Source organism: Protopterus annectens, chromosome 11.part0 (genome assembly GCF_019279795.1).
Source record: "Protopterus annectens isolate FY-2018-M chromosome 11.part0, PAN1.0, whole genome shotgun sequence".
In the NCBI taxonomy this organism is placed as follows: domain Eukaryota; kingdom Metazoa; phylum Chordata; order Ceratodontiformes; family Protopteridae; genus Protopterus; species Protopterus annectens.
This window is the reverse complement of record NC_056745.1, coordinates 843,848,046-843,869,791: the sequence shown is the minus strand read 5'-3', so window position 1 is coordinate 843,869,791 and position 21,746 is coordinate 843,848,046.

The following is a 21,746-nucleotide window of genomic DNA, read 5'->3' as shown; positions in this document are numbered from 1 at the left end:
AAATGGTTACCTGAGAATTGGTCTGGCAGTTGTTTTTTGGGGTACCTGGTTCTGGCCATCCGACACACTGCAGTTTTGCCTCAGGGAAGTATTCGAAATACCCGAGACGTGACCAAAAAGACTGTTAAGAAACCTGAGAATCCAGTGGGATGAATCAAAGTGGGCTGAAAAGACCATCGTGATGTGGGAACGAAACTTGCGCACATGGACTTGAGTGATGCTGTCATATCCTGGGCAGGTATATTACCTGCATATGGTGCAGTTAAATCGATATGGGAGCTGCAAAAATTGTCAAGAAAACTTCTCGAAGTAATGAGTAATGCGACTTTTTCTGCTCTTGAACTGATAACTGATGAACTGAATGCCATGAGATCTGTAGTACTCCAAAACCGAATGGCTCTTGACTTCACCCTAGCAGCGAGGGGTGGGACATGCGCTTTAATCAAAGAAGAATGCTGTGCATTTATTCCTGACCATCAGCATGAAATTAATGATCATCTCGAGGTAATTCAGCAAGTGTCTGCCATGACTAAGCCAGGCCCAAAACCTCTGACAGACTTTTTCCAGAATGCATTTGGGGGGGTGGGGTTCCATCTTTATGAACATATTGATTGCCACTGGGGTAGGATTACTCCTAATAGGAGTTTGTGTTTGTTGTGGAATCCCCTGCATGAAGAGATTAATCAAAGAATTCATAGATATATCAGTATCTGAAACTATGTATCAAAGTACTGAATTTGAAGAGCTGCTAGAATGAGAAACACTTTCATAAAAGTTTAAACTGAATGACTTTCTTAACTGCAAATCCTGAGTGGAAGAGGTTAGGAAAAGAAGCAAACTGTTTATTCTTTTTTGAAAATAGAATAAAAAAGTATTAACAGGAGGGACATGTTAGAAAAATATGTATTAATGTGTGTATGCTTAATGCCAATTAATAACCAAGCATTTTAATACGCTTTTCATTCTATTTTTCATGCACTGTATTTTATACAAATTGAGTTTCATATAAGACTGAAAAAGATGCTTTTTGAAAACTGCAGTATGCTTTCTGAAACTTGCAAGTTGCCCTCTGACCTAGTAACTGCTAGCACAGCAATATTCATGTTTATGCCTTTTGGAAATGTACTTGAGAAGCAGGTGTTTATCTGCTAGGTCAGGAACGAATGAGTGAACAATGCTATATTCTGTAAATGTAATGATCTTAGACAATCAGCTTTGTTTGAAGGATGGGAACATGTGCAGCTGCAGTAACTTAGAGATAAAGTAGACAAAGGATTATTAGAGAAATGTACTGCTAGCATTATGCTTGAATTAGCCATAGTACCTTGAATGGTAACATAACATGTATCTAACTGGGAGTAATCAAGGCCATGTTGTTTTCCTCAGGAAGTTTCACATAAAAATTTATAAATCAGCAGAAATTCATGGGAAAGATGGTCAGCAGATGATGATGAAAAAGGTGGTAATCTGTTACGTCAGCTTGGTAGGACATAACCAGTTTAAGAATCTATAAAAATGAAAGTATTTCCTGTTTCTGGTTAGACAAACTCTGTATTAGCATGTTTTTGTCTCCTTGCTGCAAGATTAAAGTGCCTTAACCTGAATCAACCATGTTTTGATAATTTATAAAGTATATTTTTCGTTTGACAACCCCTTTCCTGGAGCCAAACTGTTTTGCATAAGATTTTGTAAATATATCTATTATCTGTTGTGTCTGAGAATAAATTTTGGAATCTGCATACAGTTTATCAATTTGTGTATCTTTTTCCTTCCACATCTTATGTATCTATAAAAAGGTTTCCTATTATGCTCAATATCTTTATATAAATTTTGGTTTGCAGGTAGTAGGGTTTATGATTCATGGTTCAATTCCTACCTTTTAGAAATAGACGCAAATCATTGTGGCAGATATCTGTATTACTGTTAAATGCATGTAATCACATTTTAAGACATATGCAAGAAAGATACAAAGACACATTTGTGCAACTTAAGTGACATGAAAGTAGCATGCCTGACTACAGTAATATCAATGTCAGCCACATTTAGAGCCAGAATATGCTTCAGATAGGAACTCAACTGTGACGTTACCCGGCTCACAACCTACCATAACATTAATGCTTTGTATTTCATCCCGGTCATGTCCAGAATTTTTGAGATGAAAATTTGGCAATCCTAGGCCTAAACAGTGTGTCTTATATGGGTTAACCATAACCCTATCACTATAATCACTATTTTATGGACTGCTAAAAGGTGACCTGTGTTTCCTGTACAAGGCATCCTCCAACGCAATACTGATGGATTTAATGCACATCAGGAAGTCAAATGGCACCAGAACTACTCAATCTAGAGATCTAAACCTCTTCTGCAACATCAACTGAATGGTTTGGAGGGACATGTATATCTTGTAGAGGATACCACTGCTCTGGAGCAAACCTCCATTCATGAAAAACAAAGATCATCCTTGTCCAGCTTCAAGCATAACTTGGATCCATGGATGGAAAAGAGGCAGGGGACTGCCCCCTGTTACTACTAATGGACAGACATATCTCCTAACTTTTTCCCATGCACGAGTCCCTTGAATTCTAACTAAGGTAATATAAAATTATTGACTATGGGATGGGTAAGGCCAGTCTAACATCAAATGGGATAGTTGATTCAAGCACCAAAAGGGAAATTGCCTAGGCATAAAATGGCCCACAAGGGCAGTTAGCCTAGTACTTTCCTATGAACCTATGTAGTTTACAGAATAATTTAAAACAGCCTTTATTTGTTCTGCAATATTGCAGTGTTACTGTGATTTTCAAACCAAGGTTAAGAACTTCTTTAAGTAATGCATAAAGCTCCATACCTGAAGTGTTTGCTACTTTGTCTTCTAATACAGACTTACAAATGTCATTATTGTCTACTTCAAATAATTAAATAGTTAATGCTTTTAGCTTTTCTCTGTGGTCATTGAAGCTCCTTGGGATCCACTCCTGAGACATCTTACTAGTCTGTCCACTCCCAGTTCCATAGTTGTATACCTTCATTATCCCCTTGGGCAGACAGAGCACCACTCCTACATGTGACCAACACAAAGGTCATGGAAATCATAGATCCAAGGATTCCCAACATGGAACATGCCATCAGAGTGCACAAACATACTGCCATAATTCTGTGCACCCTGTCATGAAGCACATCATGCTCTGGGACAGCAGACCACCAAAGTACACATTGTTAATACTCACAGCACAGTAGTTCTGTCTCACCTGCAGACAATGTGATCTCCACATAACATGCTACCAGACTGGAAAGTGGCCCATGTGACAGCACTGCTGTCACTTTGTCTTACCACCTGTGCAAACTATGATGACTATGCACTGCCTACCCCTTAAACTGAATGAAAATGGTAATGTCTGGTATCCAGCGTAACCAGTCCATGCACAGTATAGCATAGTCTGCATTTAATAATGCATGCAGTACTTTATTCTGTGTTGTCTATGTTGTAGCTGATAGATGTGAACTGGATGTTAATGTTAACCCTTTGCCAAAGGTGTGATGTATTGTGCCCACCTCTGCCTTGCACAGAATTCCACTCCTGCCTGTTCCTCATCGGAATGGATTCCATGCTCCAACAAGTATGGAAGACTCTGCTGTGATGGATTCCTGATCTTGAAGTTGTTTATGTACAACCATATATATGCTATATAACATGCGCACACTACAAATACCTGGCTACAAGTTTTGAGTGAATACTACAGAGCATGATCAGGTACATATAGGCAGAAAAGGAATCCCTTAAGCTGACCAAATACCCATTCCACAATGTTATGTGTCTATGTATATATAGTACCATATGCAATGTCTGCTATGGTTAGGGAGTTGCTGATAGAGGGTCATAATCCATGATTCCTATACATATCCAGCATCCCTTGCAACACACAGTGGTGAGACTATTATCTGTGACCTGCTGCCTGATTTCATACTGGTTACAATCACACACACACACACACACACACACACAGACACACACACACACACACACACACACACACACACACACACACACACACACACACACACATATATATATATATATATATATATATATATGAGTCGACTTTGGTTGGTTGAAGTTTCAGTACTTCAAAACCCACTTGTGCGAGACCACTTGTTTGAACTACTGAAACTTCAAAAAACAAGTAGGGAGATCAAAATACAGCGCGGAATGGGAATATTCCCTTTTCGTCGCTGTAGTGCGATCTCGGAGTTGGTATATTTAAGTAGGGGGCACAGCCCCCCACATGGGGGGTGCAGGGAGGCTTGCCCCTCTGAAAAAGATGTTTTTTGTGTGTTTTTTTTTTTTTTTTAGTCAGCCGATCCGGCAACTAGACTTCAGCGAAAGTGCACTTTTGCTGAAATGCACTTTTGCTGAAGTGGGCATCTACTTTTCTTTTTTGAAGTAATGAAAGGTTGACGAAGAAAAGTAGATACATATATATCTACATATATATATATATATATATATATATATATATATATATATATATATATATATATATATATATACACACATATACATACACATATGGGGGATGTGTACCCTACTACATGTGCACCTACTGAGTATATGACCCTGTGGAAAGTCACCCTGCATGAAACATTCGCAGACGTTGAAGATGTGGCAGATATGAGAATCATACATACATACATACAAATATTTCAAGCACAAGCACTAATGCACATTTAGGTTGCCAATATACCAAAACACTTGTTGCCATAATAAGTGTCCAGGCTGTTTTTAAAAATATCTAAACTAGTACTTGCTTTAATGTAATTTGGTAGTCTGTTCCATGCATCAGCTACTTTGTCAGAGAACCAGTTAGGATCATGAGAACTGCCTGGGTGGTGTATGGACACCTTATAGATGATAACCTCTGCACTGCAAACCAGCTGGCAATTGAAGACATGGTAGCCCTTTCTGTTATAATTTTCACACTATGTCGACCAGGTCTAGACTTGATGGAAATATGTGTGCAGTTAATGGCTCCCAGGATTTTAGCAAAATGGCAGTGTTGTAGAATACATACACAGTGGTGGTTCTGTCCTTTGCAGTCCTTGGAAATCATATCTGCTCCTCCACATGCTGCAGCATTACAGCATTATGCGGAGGAACTGGTGAAGGCTATGTGGGACTGGCACCTGCAAAATTCCTACTGTGTCCCTCCCCTGTAAGTCACTAAAATGTCACTGTAGCTAGGATAGTTAATGCTAGGCACCCTTTATTTTCCACAGTCCATCTATCACCTTTTATTCCTCATGTGGGTAACACAATTAGACAAGTCCCCTTATAGTATCCCTGCCCACATGGAAATAGACCACCATCTGCTGGTATGTCATATAATGATACATTAGGTGCTAGCAGTATTATCTCTATTGGTGCTGAGCCCTGTGATGTGGCACAGCTCAAACACTAGTTCTGAGAGTGGCCAATAACACATACTATACAGCTCAACTGCTGCTGTTATATTCATACTAGCATGCAGTACACTGGTAGTTTCTAGCATTCAGAATAGGTGACTGCTACAGAACTTCATGTCTTCTTAATATGTCTTTGATGGTGTTATTGGAATATTCTCTGTTCCTTATTTGTATCAAGGCCATCATTTCCACATAATTATGCAGTCATTTGCATGCCGTCCATAATGCTATATTTCCCCTAACATGACTGAACTCCCTGTGTATCACTGCTCTTCATTCTTTTTTGCACAGTACAACATGTTACTGGTTTGTGAGTACCAGCGTTAGTTTTCACAAGATATTTACATTTGTTTTGCTTATGTTCTCTAACTTGATTTTTCAGAAAATAGTGGGGACTATAAGAATATGTGCAGTCTACTGAAGGTGTGACATTCTACGGCCCCTATGTATAAGTTATACCAATAAATTGACCACCAGCAACAAGAATAAAAAAATAAACAATAAAACTACTTGAAATAATCTGAGTTAAGCAGTTTACCTTGTATAATCAAATGTGCAAGCAGCTATGAATTTGTACAAAGAGAATACAAAGTAAATCTTTATAAACAAATCTTGGGAACCTGACAGAGTGATTGCCCTCTTGCAAAAAAGCATGTTTTGGGATTTGATTAGAGTGGCTTTTAGAGATTTTTTTTATTTTTATTTATTTATTTGTTTGTTTTTTTTTTGTTTTTTTTTTTTGCACTATTGACCATCTAAAAATATCTGCCGTCATGAATCCAAAAGGGCATATAGAAGAACTTTAACTACTAATCTAGACATTTCTATCCCAGTAGTTAAAGATGTACTTGATTTTCTCTGTACCTCTGACGTGTAAGTTCAAACAATAATTAGCCAATTGTCTGGAACACTTCAGCGTAAGTTGTCCAGGGATGCAATCCACTTACGCACACTTCAGATTCTAAGCAAAATTAACTGACACTTATTTTCTCTGCTTTAAAAATGTTAGGTTCTGTGTTTCTTGTTTGGTTTAAAATTGGATAACTCTGTTCCCATTTTCATAGTCTTCTGTGTCTTACGATGGGTGTGGTAGAGTCCAGCAAGCCAGTGTCCAAATAAGGTAATTCATTTTTTCCACACTCTAAACATGTTATGTATTTTACATAGGTTCATAAGTTCATAGGTATGTACGAGGCAACTGCCCTTGCTGGCCATTTTTAAACATATTATGACCGGTTTATTGATTCTCACTGGCTAATATTGGTCATGTGATTGTCATTGAACTTCATGTTTGAATGTTTATGTTTTCATAAATAAGAAGGTAGCTGTGTTTGATTTACTTTTTGAATGAATGAAAGTGGAATTGTTGATTTTCTTGATAGTACTGTGATATGATTATCGGCACTGCTGTTTGAATTATCTTGAGGGATTGGGATATTTATAATTACAGCCACAGTTATAGGAGTTTTGATCACTTATATGTTTGTTTTGATAAAACAAATTATGGGATATGCTAGATTATATGAATTAACAACCATCCAGAGTAATCACACTTTAAGGCATTTTAAAGTTTCTTTCTACAATGTTTAGGTTCTATACAAATAATTTTTTTTTTATTTTTTTTGTATTTTAATAGGTTTTTATTGAAGTATTCTTTATAGATTAACATCACATTTGAGTCCTGGCATCTGATTTTCTAACTAATAATGGATTGGTCAATATATGTTTTTTTAAACTGAGCTATTTGAATGTTTGTTAGAATGGTCTGAAGAAGCAAAGGGAACTCTATGAAAGTGCTAACCAATTTTTTTACGTTCAGTAAGAGTAATGAGTTTATATTAATAGTCATGTCTAGAGCCGTATTTGGAAGGGGTTTGTTTTTTAGTTACAAATAATTATATATTACCCCAGTGAGGAAAAACTGGGATCATACTACAGATAATTTGAAGGGACCGATGCATGGGATAAAGCATTTCGGAGCTGCATCTGTCCATTAATAGTATGGGGGGCAGACCTGGGATAACGTTGCTATTTCCCATTTATAGATCTAACTTGTACTTGAAAATGGACAGGGATGACCTTTGTGTTATATGGATGGGGAGTCTTTTCCACAGCAATGATACATCTCCTTATTATACCTGTCCCTCCAAACCATTCTGTTGTTACAGAAAAGGTTTGTATCCATATTTCTGAAGTGACAGTGCTTTGACAGTGCTTTGAGTCAATCCATGTAGGGCATGTTGTTTAGACCTTGTATTCTTTTAGTAAGGTATCTGTGTGTGTGTGTGTGTGTGTGTGTGTGTGTGTGTGTGTGTGTGTGTGTGTGTGTGTGTGTGTGTGTGTGTGTGTGTGTGTGTGTGTGCTGACCCCTAATAGAAAAAGCCGAAAGCAGAAGAAAGATCTAAGTGAGTGCTCCAGTTCTGGCATGTGACTAGACAAATACATGCCAAAGGGAACATTATTTTCAATGATTGGCCTAATGTGGGCTGAGTAAAGGGGGAAATAATATCCTTAGATCTAGACACAATCCCTTTTAAAAGCTGTGCAATATAGAAGGACTTTCTTATAACAATAGATGCATATTGGTCAAAAGTTAGGTTACTGTCCACATAAGGATACAATAGTGATTTTTTGGCATTTAGTTTAAGTCCATGATTTTGACACTAGTTATTTATTTGAGACTAACATTCCTGCAGGATGGCTGAGTCATTTGGAGATTCAATGACTTCTCCTAGCTTGCAGTTATCTGCAGACTTACTCAGCCAGCACCCTTTCGTATTGGATTTCACTTCAGAAAAGTAGATGCCAAATAGGAGATGTCGCAGGACAGATCCCTCGGAGACTCCACTGGTGACTAGTATCTTTCTGGAGGTAGCTTCCTCTCTTTTGATTATTTGTGTTTTATCTGTGAGCTAGATGGCAGTCCAGTGGGTGACATAGGGGTTTATTCACAGTTTATTTTGCTTTTCTACTATGCCTGAGAGGGGAATTGCATCAAAAGCTTTGCCAGGTTGAGGTATGTGGTGTGTACCATTTTGCCTTCATCCATTGCTTTGGTGATCTTTTCAAAAAAATCCATCAGGCTAAGTAGGCATGAACTGCCCTTGACAAACACAAACTGAAATAGGTCTTGTTTTTGGAGGTTCCTGACTGATTAATTCCATGATAAGTCTTTCCATGGTTTTGTATATGAGGCTGGTCAGATTTATGGGTCTGTAATTGCCTGGGTCTGTGTAAAGTCCTATCTTATGCAGGGGAATGACTGCAGCTGTTCTCCATTTTCTTAGTACAAAACCTGTATGGAAGTTGAGATTGAACAGTGTTGTTAGGGGTGTGGCTAAATCATGCTTCATGCTATTTAAGGTGCATCCAGGGATATTGTCAGGACTCATTTATGCATTATTTTTAGCTTTTGATAGCACTTGTACGACTTTGTCTTTTGTGATAGCTGGAGGTAAGCTACTTTCAGGTATTTCTTGAGGGACAGATGAAAGGGAGACGGGGTAAATTTAAAGCTAAATTTATTGGCTAGTAGTATCACTATATCTTCAGCCTCAGTGTAGATAACATCATTCACAATCAGCTCATCACATTGCTGTGTTGGTCTTTTGGGATTACAAACATAATCAAAATATCCTTGTGATTGTCTTTGGCTTGGATAGCTATTTTAGCCTCAGACTTGGCTTTAGTAGGTTTTATTAAGATCCTGAATTGTTTGTTTGTTTATTTCAGTGAAAAGGGCTTTAACATTCTGGGAATTCTTCTTCTTACTTTTGATCAAAATTATTTTACCTTTTGTTATAAAGCTTGTTCATATTATGGTTCCATCGTGTGGGTTTGTTCCTGGGGTTTGCCCTGCACTTGTTCCTATGGGGTACAGTTGCATCTCTGCAGCTGTTTACATGCTGGTATAGTGTGGTGGTGTACGTTTCTGTGTATTCAATGGAGTTAACTGGGTTTGTTGGGGATTTGAAGCTTGCCAATGTATCACTTATAAGTAGGCAGTTTATCTTAAAGAAATTTCTAAAAGTACCTTAGGTGGAAGGGACCTCTAGTTTCAGTTTTATTTTGAAGGAAAATGCTTTATGGACAGACCTAACAAGTAATGAAGATTTGCAAGGAATGGTGCAAGATCCTCCAAGATTTACAACAATCACAGTTTTTATGCACCAAAAATAAATACACTTGCTTTAGTTTAATATGACTTGTGTACAACACACTTTAGCAAAGCAATTTCTCTTTGGACAGCTTTGACTCACATGAGTAATCACACAACATTTTTCTTATGCTTATTAGCCACACCTCATGCAGAAATTATAAATGTTTATTGTGCTTTTTGTACTTCATGACTCATTTCACTCTATGTTTTGCTCATTTTCATTTTCTCTATCTCTAAGATATCTATACATACTTCTAATTCCAGTGTGAGTTCTTATAACTGTGACAGAGTAAAATCGCTTGTGTGCACATCAGCCACTCTATTTAATGTTAAATCTGATTACCTCAACAATACTCCTCATCTGATCAATTTTAATACCAAGCATATTCTGTCTCATTCCAGTGGAATCGTGTGTAGCTCAGCAGTTCACAGCATCTTGCTTGATTCTTTAATTCTGTAATACAAGCATCAGTGGAAGGTGACTGAATGCTGCAATGGCTCACATTGCTGTATTTGATTCATTATTTTGATTCCTGGCTGTGGATGCCTTTTGTGTGGAACCGGCACATGCTCCATTTGTCTGCTTGGGTTTCCCCTAGATACTGCAATTTCTTCCTACGTTCCAAAGCTGTGCAGTAGCTGAACTGACATCCATTCAAATTGCTTATAGATATGCACGTTGTGTGACAGTGAGTGAGAGAGTGAGAGAGTGAGTGAGTGAGTGAGTGAGTGAGTGGGTGGGTGGGTGAGTGAGTAAGTGAGTGGGTGGGTGGGTGAGTGAGTGAGTGAGTGAGTGAGTGAGTGAGTGAGTGAGTGAGTGAGTGAGTGAGTGAGTGAGTGAGTGAGTGAGTGGGTGGGTGAGTGAGTGAGTGAGTGAGTGAGTGAGTGAGTGAGTGAGTGAGTGAGTGAGTGAGTGAGTGAGTGAGTGAGTGAGTGAGTGAATGCATTGTATGATGTATTGTTAACCCATTCAAGATTACCTCATTTTCCTTGCACTCTGTGAAAGTCTGCATAGGCTGTTGTTCTCCCATACCCTGAAAAGGATTAGGCAGGTAATAAGAGAAAGAGTGAATAAGTAAAAACATCAGTGGACTATATGAGACCTTTTGCCCTCATGAGTAACGAAAGGTTGATATAAGGCAAGTTAAAGTACCTCCAACTCATCCCAACGAATTTGCTAGATTTATAGTCTCATTTCTGTTCTTGCTTCCTGTTATCTCACTCCAGGTTTATCCCACCACAAAGTCCTTACAGTTTTCATGTTAACTTTCTACATCTGTTTGTGCTAGTGACATGCCTTTGTGTTATTTATTTTTTTGTAATCTTACTTTTTTAAATACATTATTGGTATGAAAGCTGAACAGAATATGAGCAAATATTTCCCTCAGTAACCATAGTTTAAATAGAACATCATGTATTAATGCCATTGCGAAAATGCAAATCAGTGCAAATAGATGGTATGCCTACTTCAGCTTGAGTTTAAAAATGGTCCACAGAGATCATTGTCCTAACCCATGTAACAACTTAAAATAAATAAACTTACTCGTTTAACTTGAGCAATGTAAAACATAAACTTATATAGAAATGGAATGTGGCATTAATGCTAAGTATTTATAAATATCCAGGGAGTAAAACTAACACTCATCATTAGCAACCTATTCATTTGATATGTGATTATCTGGAAAGTATGGAAAATGTTGTTTTTGCAGTCACAAAATACCTTAGAAAAACATTAAGTATAAATCTACTTCAGCATAGTCATAGTAGAAAGATTAAAAAAAAAATAAATTTAATTTCTTGAACAATGGACCTGGGTTCCTCTATGAGGGGTTACAGACTAATCTCACCACTAGCCACTATAGCAAAGGATTTGTCCATTACTTACTGTTTAAAAGTGCTAGCACTTAACAAGAAGTGTTCACACACTCAGATGATATATGGATATTTTTTTTTCAAGGTAGTGGAAAGTAAAGTACTTGCATATTAGAGATATTGCAACAAATATGGTCACACTGCTACTCAAGTTTAGTTTTGGATATTTTTACTATTAAACATCTACAAAAGTGATCTAGTCCTTTCACTGAGTAACATTAAAACTGTGATTGCTTAAAATATTGGTCAGGAAAACTTGGAAAACTTCATAAGTACTTGTAAAATATTAAAAAAAAAATTAAAATAAAAACAAACTGTAAACTATATACAAACACGAAGGAAGATTTTATACAAATTAAATCGTCTCCGGGATTCATGAAGCTTGCGCCAGGTGCAGGCGTAGCATTGGCGCTCCAACACCAAATATGGCTGGTGAGCGATCCAGGTACGAGCTGTTTCCATGTGCACTACCTGTGTACGCTACACCCGCACAGCTCCCACCCCTGTATGCTAATTACCCCAGTTGCAGCAGTGTAGCATGCAAACGAAGGTATTTAGTGATCCAGGAAGTGGTGCAGGCATAGTGTAAGCATTCAGAAATGTGAAACGTAAAAAAACGGTTTACATTTTTGCAAACATAAAATCGGAGCCATGACAACTGGCCAAACACATGTATTATATCATTAATATATGCCAATGGCTAAATATATAGCCATTGGCATACAAAATATAAAAAAAAAACATTTAATTTAATTTTTCGCACTATCGCGAAGTTTAAGCGCAAAGTACTGGTGCGCAAACCTGATCGCAAGAAAAATAGAAAAATATAGAATAAAACTGCAATGTAACACATATCATGATTTTCCCATAATAGTCTATGGCAGGCATGTTACACCACACCATGGTGCAAGGGTTGCTAAGGGGCTGTGACAGTGTTTTGCGAGGTAGCTAGAAATTAGTAGGCAATGCCATGCAAATGAGAGCAGTAATAGTGAATCACAGATTCCCCGCTGGTGTAAGGATGCACCTCACAGCGTAACGTTATAACACCAAGGTATGCCCTTGAGATAAAGATGACATCAAGAGAGGGGTGTGTCACCTTTGCTGTAAGCACAATGGAGCATTGCTAATCTGGTTTGCCCATAGCTAAGCAAAGCTGCAGGATAGGAGTGTGTCGAACTGGCTATAGCTTTGCTTAGCTGAGCGTACACAAGGTAACCAAGTATGCATTTGAATGGGGATGAAAACGCACTTAAACCTAGTAAATGGGTTTGTGCGGCGTGCACCGAAGCTGAAACAGGAAGGATATAGGAAAGAAATAAGGAAATGGTGCAGCAGGGAAATTGGAGTACAAATGACTAATTAACACCTAGGAACCTACAGTGGTCCAGTGACAACAACTAACAAGGCTGCAAGCAGCTACCTGCAGAACAGGAAAGGGGAGGGGCTGTACTGCAAGAAAACAGTAAAGTGTCACAGCAGAACAAAGCGGATTTGCAGTATATCAGCTACAAGATACATTTTGCAACAAATGACTGCGTAGGGAAAGTACAAAACAAGAAAGATGGCAGGTGGATGCATGCCTGATAATGGGAGGGGATCCAGGTTTAAAAGTGAATTAAAGGGCAACAGAGTAATCAAGGCAGGAAACATAATGCCACACTAAAGGCCCCACACTTGCAGTCCTCATTGTAAAACCCATAATTAAGATACCCTGTAGCTGGAATTGCTGATACACACCCAATGACATCAGCAGCATCCATAGCAAAATAGTATAAAGTGTGAAAGCACCTCACACACACTTGCATATTCCCATATACTCTGCACCATTGGTGTATACAGACATGGAACTTTTAGTATGTACATGTTAGGGGCTGCCATAGCTTTTTTCCACCAGCATGTGTTGGAGACTGAAGGTGGTGTGGAGGATGATGCACACAACCACCTCAGGCACCAGAGGAGGAGAAGAGTGTTCAGACCCAAGGTAACCTACCAGGAGTTACATGATCTGGAGATAGTAGAGCATTACAGGGTCGACAGGGACACCCTATAGCAACTTGTGGAGCTGTGCCGGCCACACCTCAGAGCCAGAACAAACAGAGGGGAACCCATCCAAGTGGATGTGAAAGTATGTGTAAGCCTGAGAATACTAGCTACAGGTACCTTTCAAAGGTCAACTGGGGATATCATGGGGATCTCACAGGCATCAGCATCCAGGGTACTTCACCAGTTCCTGGATGCCATTTTACCACATGCCAATGAGCACATATACTTCCCCCGAATGCAAGAGGAGTTGTCCAGCAATATGCATCTCTTCCACCATTTGGCAGAATACCCAGAGGTACTGGATGCAATAGACTGCATGCACATACACATCAAGTCACCATCCAATGAGCAGGGTAGGCACTACATAAACCACAAGGTATACCCCTCCCATCAGCTGCCAGGTCATGTGCAATGCCCAGGACATTATCATGGATGTGTGTGCTGGCAGCCCTAGAAGCTATCACAACTTCCATATCTGGCATGCCTCACAACTGTATCAGGTATTTGCCCAGGGGGACATCCCATATGGCCACCTGGTGGGGGATGCTGGCTTTGCAATGGAACCATGGATGATGACTCCCATCAGAAATGCACATATATCCATGCAGGAACATCATAATGAGACACACACACAAACCAGAATCATCATAGAGTGTGTGTTTGAGATGCTTAAATCACAGTTCCATTGCTTGGACATATCTGGTGGAGCCTTGCAGTACTCTCCAGGCATGTGTGCCCACATCTTCATAGTATGTGCCATGCTACACAATATGATCCTGTGGAAACAGCTGCAGCAGGGACAGAATGGTGAAGGCCCTCACAGCCCACCACCATCGCCAAGGGCCCCACAGGCACAGAGGTACTCAGACAATACCAGCCAGCCCCAGTAGGCAGACGGAGGTGTGCCCAGTATGCCCATGCCTTGGCAAGGAGGGAATGTATAGCACACACACTGACAGTGTAGGCACCTAGGGACTGACACCTTTCTCCACCTGCACACACAGTAAAAATGGATGGCACACACACAAGACTACCTGTAAATTGTCATGTATAGGAAGTCTACTGTGTGCATCCAACATAGGCAGTCCTCAACTATTGCACACACAACAGGTATTGGCACAAGGTAAGTCAACACCTGAACAGTAAATTAAGCTATAAGCATGTGCTGATACTGTATGTATAGGTTCATAGGTGCATAGGTAGGTACTTGGTTAACTGCCTGAGGGCATTCATAAGCCTAGCCAAAATGTGTCAGCTTTTGCCACCCCTTTGATTCATTAACTGTCCCTCTGTGGAGCAGAGCCAATGGCGGGATCCCTGGGCTATGTCTACTGATCCCCATCCACTCTTCAAGGTTTATCTTGAAGAGTATTAGTGAGGGGCTCTGTATAATGTAATTAGGGATGTTGTTCCAAAGTATGGGGAGTTTCTGTGACAGGAATCCTTCCCTCCAGCATCTGCCAGTTATTGTTGTGGCAAGGTTCAGCTCACTACATTGTGTGGCTCACTGTGAGATGGATTCCCATAGGTGGAGCATATCCATTAAGCCTGAGTTTGACATGGCTTTGTTGGCCAGCAGAGATCATCTCTGAGTAAACGAGATGCCACTGAGTAAAGTAGGAGTTTATTCAGTCTGGCTGCATAGAACATATGCTTGAGGCCAGTAATCCTCTTGGCGAGATACATTCATGGACCTTCCAGCTGTTGGATGTGTCTTCTGAGGTACATCCCAAATGGGTTACTATACTCTATGATGGGACTGATGAGTGATGAGTAAAGGGGCACTATAACCTCAGTATGTCTAGATGCGAACCCTTTAGTAATCCGATGGCCTAGACAGAATGATGTCCTAACTACTTTGGAGATATGATTGTCAAAGGAGAGATCACTATACACCTTAGTCCTCAGATACCCTATTACCTCATCTGTATTAAAGTGGCTGCCGCTTATGTGTTAATATGTGGATACTTAATATTCCACAATGGAATGACCATGCAGTTTGTGGCACTTAGCTGGAGGCCATGACTTTGACAGCCTGTGTTGGTCTCTGTGAGGCCCCTTGAAGGATGTCTGTGTCAGCTGTCAAGTATGGCTCCCAGTTTGCAGTCATTGCCAAACATGGTCTGCCGTAGTCCACCTGTGTTTGCCTGTACCTCTGAGAAGTATATGCCAAACAGTAGGGGTCCCAGGACTGAGTCCTGTGGGACACCAGTCATGACTGATTAAGAGTTGGACCTGGAGACTGCTAGTTGTACTGTGTGTAAGCCCGTTGGCAACCCATCCTGTGATGTATGGGTGTATGTACAGGTTGGTGAATTTATCAATAATATCTGAGTGGGGAATGGTGTCAAAAGCCTTGGTGAGGTCCAGGTTGTATGTGTGAACCACCTCTCCCCTCATCTAATGTCTTGATGACTGTCTGTAAGACATCAAACAGGTTCAGTAGGCATGAACTGCACTCAGCCAAGCTGACCTGGGTTGGGTCAAGTGTTTGGAGGTTATCAATGTCTTTGTTAATGAGTGCCATGAGGATGCGCTCCATAGCTTTGCAGATCAGGCTAGTCAGGTTTATAGGGTGGTAGTTATGATAGTCAGCTGTGTTTCCAACTGGTGCCACGTGCCATTGTATGGGCATGTAGCCTGTGGAGAGGCTGAGGTTGAAAAGCTTAATTAGGTGGGGGTCAGTCTGTCTTGTAGTATTTGCAAGATGCAGTTTGGGACACCATCTGCCTCCACTGATGCTGTGCATTGCTGTTAGAGAGTGCCATTTCCACCTGTGTGTCTCTGATGTCTGGGATACTGTACTTTTCAGGTGTTGCTGTGGGCTCTTTAGGGGGTGAAGTTTGCACTGAATGTATCTGCAAGGATGTTGGCTATATCAGTAGGGTCAGTATATTTTGTGCTATATTGCACTGGCACAGTGCAAATCTGTGCGTTACCACTTAGATCCTTGACATAGCCAAAGAAGGCTTTGTGGTTATCTTTCGAATCCTTGCCTATTTTCTTGTTGATGTTAGCCTTGGATGATTTCATGAGGAGCCCACATTCCTTACTAATACTGGTCACAGATGTCTGCCCTTCTTGGAATTTGCTGTTTTTCTGGACTACTGTCCTACTTCTGTTGTATAGCCTGTTTATTGCAGGGATCCACCAGACTGGTGTCCTTGTCTAGGAGGAGTTAGTCTTGGTTTACCAGTGATGGCACAATCCATACATCCTTGTAGGTGCTTATAGAGTGCATTTGTAAATCTGTCTGTATCTTGAGCAGTGTTTTCCCTTAGCACGGGGACTGCAAAACCCCCACCCCTGTCTCTAGTAGTGCGAATTTAGCTGTAGGAAAGGTATACACTGTGGTTTCTGTGGGTGGGGGAGATGGTTGGATGTGGAAACAGTGAATAGTTCATGGTCAGATCTAACCAATGACTGGTTTACATCCGCTGTGGTGCACCTGTCGCCCATGTTGGTGGGTACCACTTCTAGTATGTTTCCACCTCTTGTTAGGGAGTTTACCATCTGATACAGGACATAGGAGGTGATAAATTCCAGGAAGCGCTGAGCCTGGAAGTGAGTACTTGAGTAAGTTTCCCAGTTAATGGTAGGGTAGTTGACATCGACCAATACCAGGGAGTGCGGTAGGACTGTCATGTTTTCCACTGTCTCCAGATAGGTGGAGTGGTGGAGTAGGAAATAGGCAGAAGCAACGTTAATGTCAATAGTGTAATGGTTACAGCATTTGCATAGTATCTGTGCATTTGAGGTTCAAATCCCAATAAAGTCAGGGATGTTTATCATGTTAAAAAGTATACCTTAACCACAGCCTGCATATATAGGTAGTATTCGTCAGTATAATAAACATTTGAAACACCCATATAAACCCACGTGTGCTGGAGAGTAAAGTCAACAGAGAATGTAATGTTATGTAAGGACATAGTGAGATGGTACTTCACTGAAATGTATATATCCTGAGTAATTAGCAGATGTGGCCATGTTTGCGCACACAGGTTATACATTTTAAAGTTTGTTTAACTGTTTAACTGCTGCTTTAATGTCACACAAACACTTTTAAACATGCTTACAACTGCTTAAATATGCCTTATTCTGGAGTAAAAAACATTTTTAAAGCATCACAGGTGTTGAACCCTGGACCATGAACACTACAGTCATGGGACTTACCACTAAGCCATCTAAGCTGTATACATGTTTCATGGTCTTTAGACTACACCTTATACTATAGGCATTCCACAGTACTGACCACAAATGGGGCAGTCACTTTGTGTACATATGTACAGTACATTTTTAATGTACTGTAGTTTGTGAATCAGCATATACAAGTCTACATATGTATAACTGTTACAAATTAATACTAAATATATATATATATATATATATATATATATATATATATATATATATATATATATACATGTCAGTGATATCTGCATACACACACACACACACACATATATATATATATATATATATATATATATATATATATATATATATATATATACACACAGTTACATCTATAGCCATATATATAAACATCTATGAACATACTGCGTGACACAGAAGCAATCCAAAGGAATTGAAGTGTAGACAAAACACATGCAGCTGTGGTATTATAACTATTAATATTAACCTAATTCACCATAGAAGGGATGGTTGTTGTGTATGTGAAGATTGGGGTAGGGGAAGAATGATAGGTAATGAAATCATGCATCAAGCAGAGCCTGGGTTGGATGTTCAATAAGTGAACTGGAGGGGTATACGTGGAGTATGGGGACAATATAAAAAGGACAGAAAACAAGAACCATTCTCATCCATAATACACCCTGTCATGTCACTTTGCAACACCTAATTCCACAAACATATGAACATTAACATGTATCATACATATGTATACCAACTGACTGTCACATTTATTTTCAGTAGTGAGGAATGCCTGTAGTAAAATGTATATACTAAACACCATAAAATTTGTACATATCTCAGATGCCTTAGTGGTAAAGTCTGTGAGTGTGGTGTTCATGGTCCCAGGTTCAAGGGCTGTTAATTTATTTTGAGGGCCGGAATAAGGGCTGTTGGATGCAGGTGGATTAAAGCCATTTTAAGCAGTTGCAAGCAGGTTTGCATGACAGTAAGCAGCGCTTAAACACGGTTAAACAGATGAGTGCTTCACAGGTTTAACCTTTGCTTAACGTCACACAGTCCACGGGCAAACCTGCTTGCAACCGCTTAAATGTGCATTATTCACACTTTCCCTACCAGTGCCTACTCTGAGAGGTAAAATAATAACCACTTCCAGGATTAGAACCCACAACCATGTACACCATTCTCAGAGTAACCTACCACTAAGCTACCTGAGATGTATTTATGCCAGTTGTGTATTCAGGCAGGTTAAAACACAAAAGGGAGGATTGTGTGGAAATAGGACAAACCGCCATGTACTCAATGAAAGGTGTATGCTATATAGAGATATCTATATATATATATATATATATATATATATATATATATATATATAGAGAGAGAGAGATAGAGAGTGAGATACATAGATACATGTCAATATATAGAGATATACATATATATATATATATATATATATATATATATATATATATATATATATATATATATATGTGCGTGTGTAGATATATAGATAGGTTAAAAACATCTACACATCTATGGAGGTACAGATAAACGTATGCAATAATATATATTATATACCTATATACATATACATATACATATACATATGTATATATATATATATATACATACACACACACACACACACACACACACACACACACACACACACACACACACACACACACACACACATACATACATACATGTGTGTATACAGCATCTGAAGTGTTCATATCTGAGTGTAACGTGGACCATAGCAATCACACATTCTGCCCCCCCAAACAATATGAACATAACATATGAAGAGTATATGCCAATACACGAATACAAACATGTTCTGTGGACACAGTCACCAACACAACTACAATGACTGCAAATATCCATGACAGAAATACGCCGACAGCTTTCATTTGGCAAACCTTTATTACATTCCAATGAATTGCCAAAAGGATTCAAGGACTAACAGTGCCTGCATGCTATACAGGAAGCATTTAACAGTGCCTTAATGAATCAGCCTGCAATTACCATAGTATTAGTCCACTAAGGCATAGGTGTTCACATAGGGAAAGAACCCACACACACATATAGAAGATGTATAAAAGCGGTTTCTACACACCTGCATCTTCTATGTACACCCACCAACATCTCCCCCACACCCAAACTAATTACAACAATACATACTGTCGTACCATAACCAATTATTCACCTACTGTACGACATCTGCTGAAACCTTAACATACCTGGACACAGACACACTAACATGGCCCTATGTGAAATAGTTGCTGTTATACAATGGAACAGCTGCTGATGTTACAGGGTTTGTTTGCACTATTCCCATTTCAGAGGGTTGAAAAGTAATTACACCAGGAAGTGTTACCAAGTACTGATTATCAGTACAGAATGATACATATTAACACCAAACTAAAGATGTCTGGTAAGCACACTGTAAACCCCCTAAGATTATATGCATAGCCATGCAGCCTTGAGTTGCTCAAACATCCTGGCCAGACTGAAACATATGCATAAATATTAGGTATAGACAAACCCTGCACAAGTAGCAATGTTCAGAAATATAACAGCAGTACTCACATTTAGACCAAATACTCTAGGCATTACACACAGTATATTAGTGTTTGTCTCCATACAACTGTTGCAATAGATTTCAAACAACACTTCCAGGCTGTCTTCCTCACAAGTAAGTCAAAGGAACAACGCCCAAGTGGAGTACTCAATCATACTCCACAGTTGCCATGGTATTGGCTAAGGCAGTAGCTGTGCAGCTGATGTGCATGTAATTAACTACTTAGGAACACCAATTGGTTAACGGGATAGCACATGTTACTGATCTGTAACTATAAAAGGTTGCCTTGTCACACATTCAAACCATCTGTATCTACCTGTAGAACAGTACAAAATACTGAAACACAAACTGAAAACGAGTAATATACCTGTCAATAACACCTCCAATTACTAAGAAGGTATGTATAACATTTAGTATGTCTGTGTATGTAGTACCTGTTCTGTAAGAATTACAGTGTAATCAATGCATATAGTGGAAATAGCCATCTTGTAGTGATGCATTGTTGAGCAGTAGTAATGCTTGTAGTATTCTATGTGTGTACTGCTGTAGGTCACAAGGCAAACTCCTCATACACCACAAGGGATGATATATATGGGCTTGGAACTCACCATTTCTCTTCCAGCCACTGTGAGTGTCAGAGTTGGTCCAACAAGTATGTGCTATAACAGGGATAGTATATGTTGATATATTGTAACAGTAGACATATGTATGGGTGTATAAGTAAGATGAACATGTCAAAGGTTGGCTTACTGTGTAAATATGGTTTGCATTGTGGGATATTGTACCAATAATTGTGTAATGTACAGTATTTTAGGCAGATCTGTATTCCATTTTACATAGCATTTCTGTTATGTTATGCAAACATTAGTTATGTCTATTGGCAATTACAATAATAACAGGATACATATGACTTGAATTCATCTGACAGTTTAGCAACATGATAGCAAAGATAATTGGAAGAGCTAAGTAACTATCCATGTACATAACACATGTAATATCCACCACTCTTGTATCGTTTACAAGTAATAACAGCTGTGCATGTGTACATGCTATGCAAATGTGTAGCGACCCTTGTTACAGGGCTGGGCCAAATGGCTATGTGCACACCTACATAGAGTGGATATTGAGAGTAGAGACATACTGGTTGAACTTTCAGGTTTGTTTAGCCTAACCTTTCATTGCCAATCTAACAGCCACTTGCAAATACTGTATGTAAGGTAGTGCACAGTACTGGTAATGAAACAGGTTGCATATCATCTTTAACTCCAGGGTAACATCTGTAGTAGGACTGTAAGATGTAGGAGACTGCTGCCCATGTGTAATAGCTGCTTCATAGGTGATGGCTTACACTATCTGATTATATTCTGATCATGTTGATAGTGGCAGCAGAGTCTATTGATACATGACTCTGTTTGGGGAGTGGGTGTCTGTGCCCAACAGAGTTCATGGTTCTGGTGGATATGTGAGTATATA